Source organism: Macrotis lagotis, chromosome X (genome assembly GCF_037893015.1).
Source record: "Macrotis lagotis isolate mMagLag1 chromosome X, bilby.v1.9.chrom.fasta, whole genome shotgun sequence".
NCBI lineage: Eukaryota > Metazoa > Chordata > Mammalia > Peramelemorphia > Peramelidae > Macrotis > Macrotis lagotis.
Window position 1 is genome coordinate 495,894,619 of NC_133666.1, and position 14,141 is coordinate 495,908,759.

At 35.1% G+C, this 14,141-nt stretch overlaps 1 pseudogene; it reads left to right on the plus strand.

The window, feature by feature from the left end:
• The first annotated feature begins 11,089 nt into the window (after positions 1-11,089).
• LOC141503445 (cytochrome c, somatic pseudogene) lies at positions 11,090-11,390 on the plus strand (annotated as a pseudogene).
• Positions 11,391-14,141: the final 2,751 nt, after the last annotated feature.

Consider the following 14,141-nt stretch of genomic DNA (forward strand, 5'->3'; position numbering starts at 1 on the left):
CCGTAAGTCATTCCATGCTTCTCTAAAGTCCAACCATTTATTGTTTCTAATAGAACAATAATATTCCATAGTATTCATGTACCACAACTTGTTTAGCCACTTCCCAATTGTTGGGCATCCCCTAAATTTCCATTTCTTTGGCACTACAGAAAGGGCTGCTATGAATATTTTGGAACATGTGGAACTTTTCCCATTTTTTACAGTTTCTTCTGGATGTAGTCCTAGAATTGGAATTGCTGGGTCAAAAGGTATGAACAGTTTTATTGCTCTTTGGGCATAGTTCCATATTGCTTTCCAGAAATGTTGGATCCATTCACAACTCCACCAGCAATTCATCAATGTCCCCATCCTCTCACAATCTATCCAACATTAATCATCTTCCCTTTTTCTCATCTAGGCTAATCTAATAGGTGTGAGATGATACCTCATTGTTGTTTTAACTTGCATTTCTCTAATCAATAGTGATTTGGAGTGTTTTTTGATATGCTTATATATAGCTTTAATTTCTTCATTTGAAAATTGTCTGTTCATATCCTTTGACGAGTTATCAATTGGGGAATGACTTGTGGCCTTAAGTAATTAATTAATGCAAAAACTTTTTAATTTAATATGATCAAAATCATTCATTTTGTAGTTCATAATGCAATTTAATTCTGGTTTGATCATAAATTTATCCCTTTTCCATAGATCAGATAGATAGAATGTTTTCTGGTCTATTAATTTATCTATAGTATCACTCTTTATGTCTAAATCCTTTACTCATTTTGACCTTATTTTGATATAGGGTGTGAGATGCAGATCTATGCCTAGTTTTTGCCATACTATTTTTTGCCATACCAGTTTTCCCAACAATTTTTGTCAAATAGTGAGTTCTTATCCCAGAGGTTGATGTCTTTGGGTTTGTCAAATATTAGATTGCTGTAGTAGTTTACTGCAGTTTATTTTGATCCATTATTCTATTTCTGATCCATTATTCTATTTCTTAACCAGTACCAGGCAGCTTTGATGACTGCCACTTTACAGTATAGTTTTAGATCTGGTAGAGCTAGGCTACCTTCCTTACATTTTTTTTAATCAGTTCTCTTGCTATTCTTGCCTTTTTGTTACTCCAGATGAATTTTGTTACTATTTTTTCTAGGTCTGTATAGTATTTATTTGGTAGATTGATTGGTATGGCACTAAATAAACAATTTAATTTTTATTATTTTAGCTCAACCTAACCATGAGCGTTTGACATTTTTCCAGTTATTTAGTGTAAGAGACTGTTGAGGGTCACAGAGAAGTCATTGTGTGACTGGAAAAGGGCTAGGGGTGCTCTTGCCCAGGTACACCCTTGGCCTAATTTTCTGGTTCAGCTCTCTGGATCTTCTTATCTGTTCCTTATGTTTTGACACTTCTTGGAGTATTGTGTTAAACACTAAGCTGGTGATAGCAACATTGTGTAAGAAGTACCAGTCTGAGGAAGTAAACTTTAGCACTTGCTGTCCACTAGCACAGAGGTTTTGTTTGATTTGCTAACTGGAGAATGTCATGTGAATCGGGAGTAAACTGATTTTATTTGCATGAGGAGAGCTTTATAAATATTCATGCATATTTTAATAATATAAATATAGTAAAATATATTAATTATATATGCATATGTAATTAATATAATAATGTGAATAATATATAAATGTATAATTATATGTGATTATAATATATTAATACAAATAATATAAATTGTTCATACATTTTCTGCATTTGTTTTGGGAGGTAGATTCCCAAGTATTCAATGTTATCAACATTATTTTAAATGGAATTTCTCTTTCTATCTCTTGTTCTTGGCTTTTGTTGTTCATATATAGAAATGCTAATGATTTATGTGGGTTTATTTTATATCCTGTTACTTTGATGAATTTGTTCATTTTTTCAAAGAGTTTTTTAGATGATTTTCTCATGTTCTCTAGGAATACCATCATATACCATATCAAAGAATGAAAGTTTTGCTTCCTTATTGCTTATTCTGTTTCCTTCAATTTCTTTTTCTTCTCTTATTGCTATTGCTAGCATTTCCAATACTATATTGAATAGTAATGGTGATAGTGGGCATCCTTGTTTCACCCCTGAATTTATTGAAAATGTTCTGAGTTTATTCCCATTAAATATAATATTTGTTGGTGGTTTTAGTTAGGTATTACTTATTATTTTAAGGAAAACTGCATTTGTTCCTATACTTTCTAGTCTTTTTAATAGGAATGGATATTGTATTTTATCAAAGGCCTTTTCAGCATCTATTGAGATAATCATATGATTTCTATTGGTTTTACTATTGATATGTTTAATTATGTTGAGTGTTTTCCTAATGTTGAACCAACCCTGTCTGCCTGGTATAAATCCAGCATGATCATGGTGTATTATCCTGGTAATAACTTGCTGTAGTCTCATTGATAATATTTTATTTAAGATTTTTTTTTGCATCAATATTCAATAAGGATATTGGTCTATAATTTTCTTTATCTGTTTTGGTTTTTCCTGCTTTAGGTATCAGCACCATGTTGATGTCATAAAAGGAATTTGGTAGAACTCCTTCCTCTCCTATTTTTTAAAATAGTTTATGTAGAATAGAAATTAACTGTTCCTTAAATGTTTGGTAGAATTCACTTGTAAATCCATCTATATTTGAAGACTTTTTCTTAGGGAGTTTATTCATGATTTCTTCAATTTCTTTTTCTGAAATGGGGTTATTTAAGTCATTTATTTCCTCTTCTGTTAATCTGGGCAGTTTGTAGTTTTTGTAAATATTCATCCATTTCACTCAATTTGTCCAATTTATTGGTGTATAGTTTGGCAAAGAAACTCCAAATTATCTCTTTATTTTCCTCCTTATTGGTGTTTAGTTCATTGTTTTCATTTTTGATACTAGTTATTTGGTTATCTTCTCTCTCTTTTTTTTAATCAGATTAACCAGAGGTTTGTCTATTTTATTGACTTTTTCATAAAACCAACTTAGATGTATTTATGAGATCAATGGTTTCCTTTGATTTCTCTTTTATTAACATCTCCCTCAATTTCAAAATTTCTAGTTTGGCATTTAATTGGGGATGTTTAACTTGCTCTTTTCTAGCTTTTTTTAGTTGCATACCCAATTCATTGATCTCTTCTTTCTCTATTTTATTCATAGAAATATAAATTTTCCCCTCAAAACTGTCTTGGCTGCATCCCATAAGTTTTGGTATGATGTCTCATTATTATCATTTTCTTGGATACAATTATTCATTATTTCTACATTTGCTGTTTGATCCATCCACTATTTAAGATAAAGTTATTTAATTTCCCATTAGTTCTTGGCTTATCTTTCCCTGACTCTATTTTATATGTAATTTTTGTTGCATCATGATCTGAGAAGTGTGTATGTATTATTTCTGCCTTTCTGCATTTGATTTTAAGGATTTTTGTGCCCTAGTACATGGTCAATTTTGGTGAAGGTGCCATGTACTACTGAGAAAAATGTATATTCTTTTCTATCCCTATTAAGTTTTCTCCAGAGGTCTATCATTTCTGTTTTCTAAGACTTTTATCTACCTTCTTAACTTCCTTCCTGTTTCTTTTATTATCAAATTTATCTAGTTTTGAAAGAGAGGGAGGTTGAAATCTCCCATTGTTAAAGTTTTTCTGTCTATTTCTTCTTGTAATTCACTCAACTTTTCCTCTAGGAATCTAGAAGGTATTCCACTAGGTGCGAATATGTTTAGTAATGATATAACTTCATTTCCAATGCTGCCTTCTAAGAAGATATAGTTTACTTCCTTATCCCTTTTAATGAGATTGATATTTGTTTTTACTTTGTCTGAGATTAGATGCACTACCCCAGATTTTTTTACTTCAGCTGAGGCATTATATATTTTACTCCAACCATTTACTTTTACCTTGTGTGTATCTTTTGGCTTCATATGTCTTTCTTGTAAACAACATATTTTAGGATTCTAGGTTTTAACCCATTAATTCATTAATCCATTAATTCCATTAATCCATTTTATGGAACAGTTCATCTCATTCACATTTACAGTTAAGATTACTAATTCTGTATTTCCTTCTATGCTATTTTGTTCCATTTATATTTATCTCTTTCCTTTTCTTTTATTCCTCCTCACCAAAATTTTACTACCTTTCCCCCTTGATTCATTTCTTTTAATTTAAATTTCAGTTTATTTTCACTTACACCTTCCCTTCCCTTTTATCAGTCCCTTCTTCCCTTATCTTCCTCTTTCCTAGCTCCACCCCCTCCCCTATATATTAAGTTAGATTTTTAAACCCAAGTGGGAATGTATCTTATTTCCTCACTAGGCAAATCTATTGGATAGAATTTACACAGCATCCAAATTCTCCCTTCTTTCCCTCTACAATTATAAATCTGTGTGCCTCTTTCCTTGGTGCTCTAATATGCTTGATAATTCATTGTTATCAAGATATCATCACAGATTGTTTACTTGATTATTTCACAAGCAGTATTGACTCAAATTGCATCAAATTATAATTATAATCACTTTTCACTTACATCCTTTTCAAGTATCTTTCAAGTACAATCCTCTTCATGAGCCAAAATATTCTCCAAAGCCATATCATTTCTTGAACTATTTGTGCCCCTCCCCCTGGCCTATTTTCTTTCCCATTTTAACACCCCTTCCCCACCCAAGGTACTTAACACCTTGTTAAGTGAAGAAGGAATGGGAGCATATTGTCCTCACAGTTTCCCATAAGCCACCAGCTGCATTACTTACTATACTTTAGATCTTTGGACTATAATCAGTTAATGCCCTAATATGTTCAATCAACTTAACCTTTCATCCATTTTAACACCTTGACCACTGTAAAATGAGTTAGAAGAATTCATGATCCCAATCAGAATTAAGTCAACCTATTATTCTGACAGATGACTGAAAAAGATATTTTGGAAAGAAATTCTAATTCTTTCCGTCTACAAATGTCTTTCCCCTAATGCTTTAGCATAACAGGGACTAGATCCTAGGTTCTCAAAGGCTATGCCAGCAGAAACAAATCCTGTTAAAGGCTATCAAGATGGAGAGATTTCAATTAGGGACTTTAACTATAAATTCTGAACCTAATGTCTGATAAATTTTATTAAATGTTCATCCCAAGGTTGACTGCTTGAGTTTGATATTTTCCTCTTTTCTTCCTTTTTTGTGACTCACAGAAGACTCTCACCTGGCTCCTGAACTTTTACTAGACATGCCTTCATTCCTATGGCCTCCTCCTTGATTGGGGAGTTCCTACTGAAACTTCCATTTAAGGAAATGTTCAGGCCAACCATGCTGACTTTTAACCTGAATTCGTTCCTGATGCTCTATATTTTAAATTTCTTGACTTTCCTGAGTAGTTTCACCCTCTATTTTCAGCTCCCTTTTAATTGTCATTTCCCCTCAGTAGAATGCAAGCTCACTGAGGGTAGGAACTTTCTCTCATCTTATATTTGCATCCTCAATGCTTAGAAAATTGCTTGGCACAGAGTGTTTTTTTGTTTGTAAGTTTTTTTGGTTTTTGCAAGGCAATGGTATTAAGTGACTTGCCCACAGTCACACAGCTAAGTAATTATTAAGTGACTGAGGTCACATTTGACCTCAGGTCCTCCTAAATCCGGGGCCAGTACTCTATCCACTGTATCACCTACTTGTCTCTGCACATAGTATTTTATAAATGATTTTTCAATTAAAGAGAGGTTATGATTTGCGGCAGTGGAAATAGGATTCATGTGAATGACATAATGGATCATTGGAATGTAGATGTAAGTTCTTCTGAAAGCAAAAGAGGAAATTCAATTGAGCCATCAGGAGAACCTAGACCTAGAAAGAAATCAGAATTGTCATGTAGAATAGAAATCAGAGCATTTGACTGAGAAGTACAAATAAATGGTATAATTATATCTTAGTGAAATAAAATGGCTAATTTGACAAAGGAGATGCAATTTTAAGAGTTATAGATCTATAAGGGAATAGCAGGTAGTTATTCTTCAATCAAAGAATGTAAAAGAAACTGATCAAAGAAAAAACTTCCTCCTGTGCAAGGGGATGACAGAGAGTTTTTGATTTCTAAAAAAGAAGAGGTAGGCATTTCTGAGTGAGTGATTGTGTGTGTGTGTGTGTGTGACAAACAGAAACAGAATGTGTGTGTGAGACAGAAATGGAAACATAATATGTCTGTGTGTGTGTGTGTGTGTGTGTGTGTGTGAGAGAGAGAGAGAGAGAGAGAGAGAGAGAGAGAGAGAGAGAGAGAGAGATGAGAGATGCCTGGCCTCGGACAATTTCTGCAGAAATCTCATTAGTGTCTAAGGAGTCATTGTCAATAGACAATTAAGTACTAAACTTAGAAGAGAGAATAAGATATAAGATATGATTTAGCAAGTCAAATGAATAAAGATCACAGGTCCAGAGTTGTGTAGTATCTTAAAGATGAATTAGAGGTCACTTAATCAAAAGTATTCATTTTAAGTATGTCTCTTTGTCTAAGGTCACAAAAATCATAAGTAGTAGATCCTCAATTAAAATTCATGTCCAATGATTCTGTTTGGTACTCTTTCAACTATCTCAATGAAGCAAAGAAATCGGTTAACAATAAAGAAAAAAGTGTGAAAAAAGAAGAGACCAAGATTGAAAACATAGCCTTAATTAACATTAAGGTATAAATAATAATTAAATAAATCCATAAAGATATGGTTGTGAAGAAACTGAATAGTAAAAGATTTATGAAGAGAATCATGAAAATTGAATATCATGGGAGACAAAGGAAGGAAGAATAACATGGAAACTGTGATCCAGAGATTCAAATAAAAACGAAATCAAAGAGGTGATTAAAGACAAAGAAGAGGGAGCAGCTAGGTGGCATAGTGGATAAAGCACTGGCCTTGGAGTCAGGAGTACCTGGGTTCAAATCCAGTCTCAGACACTTAATAATTACCTAGCTGTGTGGCCTTGGGCAAGCCACTTAACCCCATTTGTCTTGCAAAAAAAAAAAAAAAAAACTAAAAAAAAAAGACAAAGAAGAGGTCATTAAATTGGATGAGTACAAGGTCATTGTTGAAAATAGAATAACCAGTAGAGTGGTAGAAAAAGAAACTATCATAATGTGTTAAAAACTGAATAGTGGGATAATAGAGGAATTTGAGGTTTTTAAAGATAATGTTAAGGGATTGGTAAAAAGAAAGTTTACATCCCAGGTGTTCAAAACAGATAAATATGTAAAGCACTTTGCAATCTCAAAAGTTCTAAGTTAATGACTGTCCTATTCCTTCTCCCCCTCCTTCCTTCTCATCCTTTTTCTTTCTTTCTTTCTTTCTTTCTTTCTTTCTTTCTTTCTTTCTTTCTTTCTTTCTTTCTTTCTTTCTTTCTTTCTTTCCTTCCTTCCTTCCTTCCTTCCTTCTTTCTTTCTTTCTTCTTTCTTTCTTTCTTTCTTTCTTTCTTTCTTTCTTTCTTTCTTTCTTTCTTTCTCCTCCTCCTTCTTCTTCCTTCTTCTTCCTTCTTCTTCTTCCTTCTTCTTCCTTCTTCTTCCTCTTCCTCCTCCTCCTCCTCTTCTTCCTCCTTAAATCTATATTTATATTTAAGTATATTTATTGCTGTTCAGTTCTTTCAATTATGTGCAACTTTGTAAACTCATTTGCAATTTTCTTGGCAAAGATACTACAAAGGGTTGGCATGTTTTTCCAGTGCATTTTAAAAATGAGGAAACTGAGACCAGTAGTTAAGTGACTTGCCCAAAGTTATAGCATTAGTAAGTGCCTGAGGCTGGATTTGAACTCAGATCTTAATTCCTTTCCCAGTACTCCATTCACTACACCACCTAGGTCTCCTATATTTATAAATACAATTACATTTTCATTTTCATAGCCATTGAGAAAGGCAAGGAATAACTTAGAGGTTGACAAGTGATGATGACAAGGATATATAGATTGTGAGGTACATGACAGTGTATATTCCAAAAAAGGAAGTAATGGTGAAAGATTTTGTTGTAGAAGTAGCAATTGACATAAAAAAATGTCATTCTATCCTAAAGAGTAGGGTGAAATGGAAGAGAGAGCCATATTCATTGGAGAGGATTATAAAGGAAAAGGGATCTTCAGAGGAAACAATATTTCAGTTAAGAGTCATATATAGAAAGGGGCAGCTAGATGGCACAGTGGATAAAGCACCAGCCCTGGAGTCAGGAGGATCTTAGTTCAAATCTGACCTCAGACACTTAATAATTACCTAGCTGTGTGGTCTTGGGTAAACCACTTAACTCCATTGCCTTGGAAAACCTAAAAAAAAGAGTCATATATAGAAATAGATACAAGAAACCACTGAGGAGATTTTATGGATTTCAGATAGTTTTATTATAGAAAACATCTATAAATTATAAGGGAAAAGGATAGAATAGGAGAAAAGGTAAGGCTGAAAAAGAAATGTAGATGAGTTAGGAATGAATGTATGGGAAGAAACAAGGGATCTTTGTTTAAATAAGAAATCATAGTTAACAAATATGGGAAGAGAAGAGAAGAAAAGGAAAGAGATACATTAGAAGGACATATAAAGAGACTGGAGAAACGAGAAGTAAGCATAGAACTAAACAGCTCCAAAAATTCTGATTGATGTGATGGGATATTGAAAATGATTCAGATTGTATTGGTTGATTGATATTTTCAGGGATTTTATGGGATATGATCTCAATATGTTTATTCTATGTGGTCCTTCAGGTGAGTGAACTTTGGAATCACTCTATGTTGACAGAGTAGAAAGCTAAAGTAGGCTAGAAAGTAGCTAAAGATAAAACTAAAAGTTAGGATTTATTCAAATCAGCAGGGCCTAAAGATATGCATCATAAATATTCTTCCAGGGTTACTGATTTCTGAAAACTCAGTGGAGGATGGTGGAAGTCCTTGAAGACTGGAGAGGAAAAAAGTATTCCTAGGGAAGACATTAGAATAAATCATAAATCAATTTGCTGCTGTGCTAGTTCTGAACCTATGGAGGCAAGTCTGAAACCTTTATTCATTTAATGTAGATATTAAGGAACACATTGAATCCCTACATTTGAATTTTTTATAATAAGAGAGAAAAGTCATCAGGGCCCAAGGTTAGAGTTATATCTAATTTGATTATTTGCAAAAAAAAAAGAGCATATTTAACCAATGAAACATCTTGAGCTCTATAGTAGCAGAAAACTTGACTAATAATTAAAAAGAGATACTACACCACTAGTGTCTATTGAGTAGATAATTTAGTTTGCGTATGAGGGGTTGAACAATTTCAAACACATTTACAGTTTTATTACAATTAATAACTCTATTAATTAATGGACATTTATCAAGCACCTATAAGCTCTTTTGTCTATATGGCAATTCTCTAAGCTGTTGATGAACATTTAGCAATTCCTGCTTTTTTTTTCTTGAAATAGGATGGACTTTTTTGTCACATTTATATATTATTTCCAATCTACTTATTCTAACTTTCAGGTTCATTTAAATATGCTTATGTATATTATGTTTTCCCATATTTTATCTTTTTAAAAAGTCTGACATCTCATTGAACTTTACTTTTGCAACTCATGAATAGAATTACTTTAATAATTACCTTTTAATCCAAAAGTCTATTTGAAAATAACTAATTCATAATGATTTCTAGTTATTTCTAAAGGTAGGCATGTAATAATAACTTTATAGCATCAGCTTACCTCTCATATCATAAACACCTCTAAAGGACAGGTCAATAATAAATAATTCTCTTATTATAATCACTAAAATAAAATTATGAATAATTAGCTAATAGTTGGGGAAATGAGAAGTTGAGGTGTTGAGAGTTCCAGTAACTTTTCTTATATTCTAAGTCTATTTAGCAATACATCAAGCACTAGATCTTTGTTTGGTATCATATAAACTTTGAGATTCAGTACCAATCTGTTCATTTCGACTATGTTAAGGGATATATGACCCAATGATGGTTCGGCTGTAGCATAATCACAACAAAACACCTAACTCAAGTTTTGTGAGTTTGTTTTTACCCTCTAATCTCTCACTAACTTGTATTTTACCTTCTTCAGAACTACTTACTCTCTAAGCATTGAGAGCGGCATTTCAGTTCTTATTGTCCAGACATTCATTCTTGATCTGTAGAGTCTTCCCTAAAATTTCTTCTACATCTTTGCCTCCTTACCCTGATATTTGTATTGGACCTCTCAGCACAAATGTAATTTTTATTACTAGCTGTCATATGTTTTATGTCTGACTAAGATGGTAAACTCTCAAATGCCAGGGTCTTGTCTATGGAGTCCCATAAAGGTAAGTGTAAACTTGCAGCAATGGATAATGCTCTATCACAAGAACATGAGGGCTCTCAAACAGTAAATGTGCCCTGTTTCCTTGTTTCCAAAGTAATAAAAGTTCCTTTTGTAGGGAGTTTCACCCTGAAGCCAGAAACACTAGTAAAGATAAAGGATTCATTAATTTCCACTGGTCATTAGATTTGTATGTCTGTAGAGTCAAACAAATAAGGCAACTAATAGCCTGTAGTTGGAAAAACATCTATCAACTATGAACAAGCTTAAAATACTATCCTTTAATTGCACCCTGCCATCTCCTCAAGAAGCATCAGATGGCAAAAAAAGTTTAGGTCACTACTGACTTGAACATGGGAAATTGGATTTTAGAACCAAATGTTTAATTAATTTTAGCAAACCAGTAATGATGAGCTTTGGCACAGAAAGGCTAAGCAGAAGTATCAACTCTGAGAAATTAATGCACAGTGCTGAAACAATTGTTAGGGGAAAGATCGACTAAGTGAATAAGTTATTTAAATACATAGAGATAAGTAAGTCTTCCTTTAGACATGAATATGAGTCTTCTTTCTGTCTAGTTTTACTATACCTCCTGTCGCATTTATTAGGTTTTGCTTTTTCTTCTCCATTCCTCAAATTCCTACTTTAAGGTTCCAAAACTCCAAAGTTCATTGCTTTGGCTTTCTCCTCTCCTTTGAACCGGATCTAATCTCCAATAGAAGGGGCCGGCGCGGCGCGTCCTTGGGCAGAGGCAGCGCCGGGCACAGCGGGCTGAGCCGGGGACTGGGCCTCCATGGGGGACGTGGAGAAGGGCAAGAAGATCTTCGTGCCACACGGCGGAGAAGGGCGGCAAGCACAAGCCCGGCCCCGACCTGCACGGGTTCTTCGGTTGCAAGACGGGCCAGGCCGCGGGCTTCTCCTACACCGATGCCAACAAGAACAAAGGGGTCACCTGGGGAGAGGACACCTTGATGGAGTTCCTGGAGAACCCCAAGAAGTACATCCCCAGCACGAAGATGATCTTCGCGGGCATCAAGAAGAAGGGCGAGAGGGCCGACCTGATAGCCTACCTAAAGAAGGCCACCAACGAGTAACGCTTGTCCTCTGCCTTATTTATTTTAAAAAGCAGCCGATGAGACTTCTTTCCTTTTTAACATGTACCATAATGACCCTGTTTAAATTGGTTTCATCGACCTGAGCATTTCGATCATGAATGGCTGTTCTAATAGAGAAATTATGCAGATTAGGTAGGCTTGGGTTTAGATAAGAAATGATCCCTTCTCTCTGTTTCAGTCATAAGTCCAGTCACAACCAAGCTGTCACACTTGAATGTTTATTTTAAAAGATTTAGGCAACTTTTTTTTTAAAGCAAGGGCTATGTGCCCCCCGTCTTAGAAAAGTTTTAATTAAATCTGGCTTCTTTCACCAAACTATGGGGAAAGCCTACTTAATAATTTCATATGACTTTTTTACCTGTTACAAGTTTTTGGGGGTGGGGGAATTGTTCTTGGGGGGGAGTTATGCCCCAGCCTGTCCAAAGGCCAGTCCTATTGAATCCATCTTAAGTTCCCTAACTTTAATTACAATGGTTTCATTAAATACTGCCTTTAACTTGTTGAAAGGCATTTCAGTGTATTGTCTAAGGACTTGAGTAAAGGTCATCCCATCACTGCAGGAGTTCAGTTGGAGATAGGATCTCCTGACTTGCTAAGCACCTGTTTTGAAGACCTGTTGAATTGAAAGATTACAGACATGTTCTTAGTGTGTGAATAGCAGTGGTATATTCACTTGGATAGTCCAGTTTAGGGATGTACCATTAGTACTACATCTGTAGCCATACTTAAAACTTAATGCACTTGGAGGATTCAGTTGTATGGAGATGTGCCATTAGTGCATCCATGGTCACCCCCCAAAACTTGATTCAGCAATTAAACATTTGTGAATATACTTAAAAATAAAGAAGTTACTTTTGGTCATCCCTTACCTTGTATCTACCACTTATAGCCCTGAATGTATTGTGTCTTTAATATTTCTAATGTGGTTGGTTGGTTGTTGGTTCTTGTCCTTCATTGTTGAAGAAGACTAAAATGGCATCACTGTTTGAGACAAATTACAGTGTGCCCTACTGTGGTTGATTAGACTGATATGAACTAGGAATGCTCAACCACAAGTTGGGCACAAATAGTCCATGTGAACACCTAGGATGGGTACTCTAAATTTACGGATGTCATGTTTCCTTTGAACTACTTCAATTCTGCCTTCTTCATAGAGTGCAGCACCCTCACTGATGAGGGCATGCCATGCTGGGCTGTCCTGTGCCAGTATCTTCCATGCTGTACAATCAGTTCTAAAGTTCTTCAATGAGACCTTCAGGGTGACTCAGTATTGGTTCTTCTGACCACCTTGTGAATGCTTGCCCTGTATGAATTCTTCATAAAATATTTTTTTGGACAAGAATTCATCTGGCATTCTAACAATGCTTCCAGCCCATCATAGTTGCACTTTTTGTAGTAAAGTTTAAATACTAGGCAGTTTAGCTCAAGAAAGGACTTCAGTGTCCTGCCAGGTGATCTTCAGAATCTTCCTAAGACAATTTAAATGGAAACAATTCAGTCTCCTGACATGGAGCTGGTAGACTATCCAGATTTCACAGGCATATAGCAATGAGGTCAGCACAACAGTTCGGTAGACCTTCAGTTTTGTAGGCAGTCTAAAACCTCTTCTCTCCCACACTTTCTTTCAGAATCTCCCAAATTGCTCTGGCAATGTAAGTGTCAACCTCATTGTCAATGTGTACCTCCTTGGAAAAGACACAGTCAAGGAAAGTGAACTTATCCACAGTACTCAAAACTCCATTTGCTGTAATCAATGGTTCCATATATGGATAGGGTGGTGTTAGCTGAGGGTTAGGGTTAATGTTATACCAAAATTAGCACAAAGAGCAGAGAATTGGTCCAAATTTTGCTCCATCTCAGCTTCAGAAGCTGCATTGAGTGTACAATCATTTGAAAACAGAATATCATGTACCAACACTCCCTCTACTTTGGTCTTGGCTTTGTAGCCTTTTCAAATTGAAGAATTTACCATTAGTGTGGTAGCTGATCTTGATGCCGTGTTCATCTTCAGTGAAGGCATTTAATAGCATAGATGATACATCATGCTAAAAAGCATGAGAACAAGAACACATTCTTGTTTTATTCCATTGGTGATCAGAAAATCTCAAGAACATTGTCCACTATCTAAAATCCAGGTATGCAGACATATAATACTGATGAAATTCTCTGGGCAACCAAATTTTGATGGTATCAAAGGCCTTGGTCAGATCTACAAATGTTGTAAACAGACCTCTGTTCTGCTCCTGGAGTTATATGTAAGAAAACACCATATTGACTGTTCCTTATCCTTTCTGAAGCTACACTGGCTCTCAGGAAGGTGATCAACTTTCAGGTGAAGGAGCAGCCTATTGAGAAGGACTCTAATAAGAATCTTACCAGCATTGATTAAAAGAGAAATACCCCTGTGATTGTCACAGGACAATCTCTTCCCTTTATCTTTATAGGGAAGGATGATGGAGACATCCTTGAATTCTTGGGGGGAAATCTCTTCATGCCATATAACCTGGAAAATTTCAGTCAGTTTTTGAATGAGCAATGGACCCCTTACCTTGTAGATAACAGCTTGAATAGAATCAGTACCAGGTGCTTTGCCACTTGAAAGGAGCCCGGGGAAGCTAGGTGGCATAGTTGATAGAGTACCGGTCCTGGAGTCAGGAAGACCTGAGTTCAAATCCAGCCTCGGATACTTAATAATTACCTGTGTGACCTAGGGCAAAAAAACTTAACCTC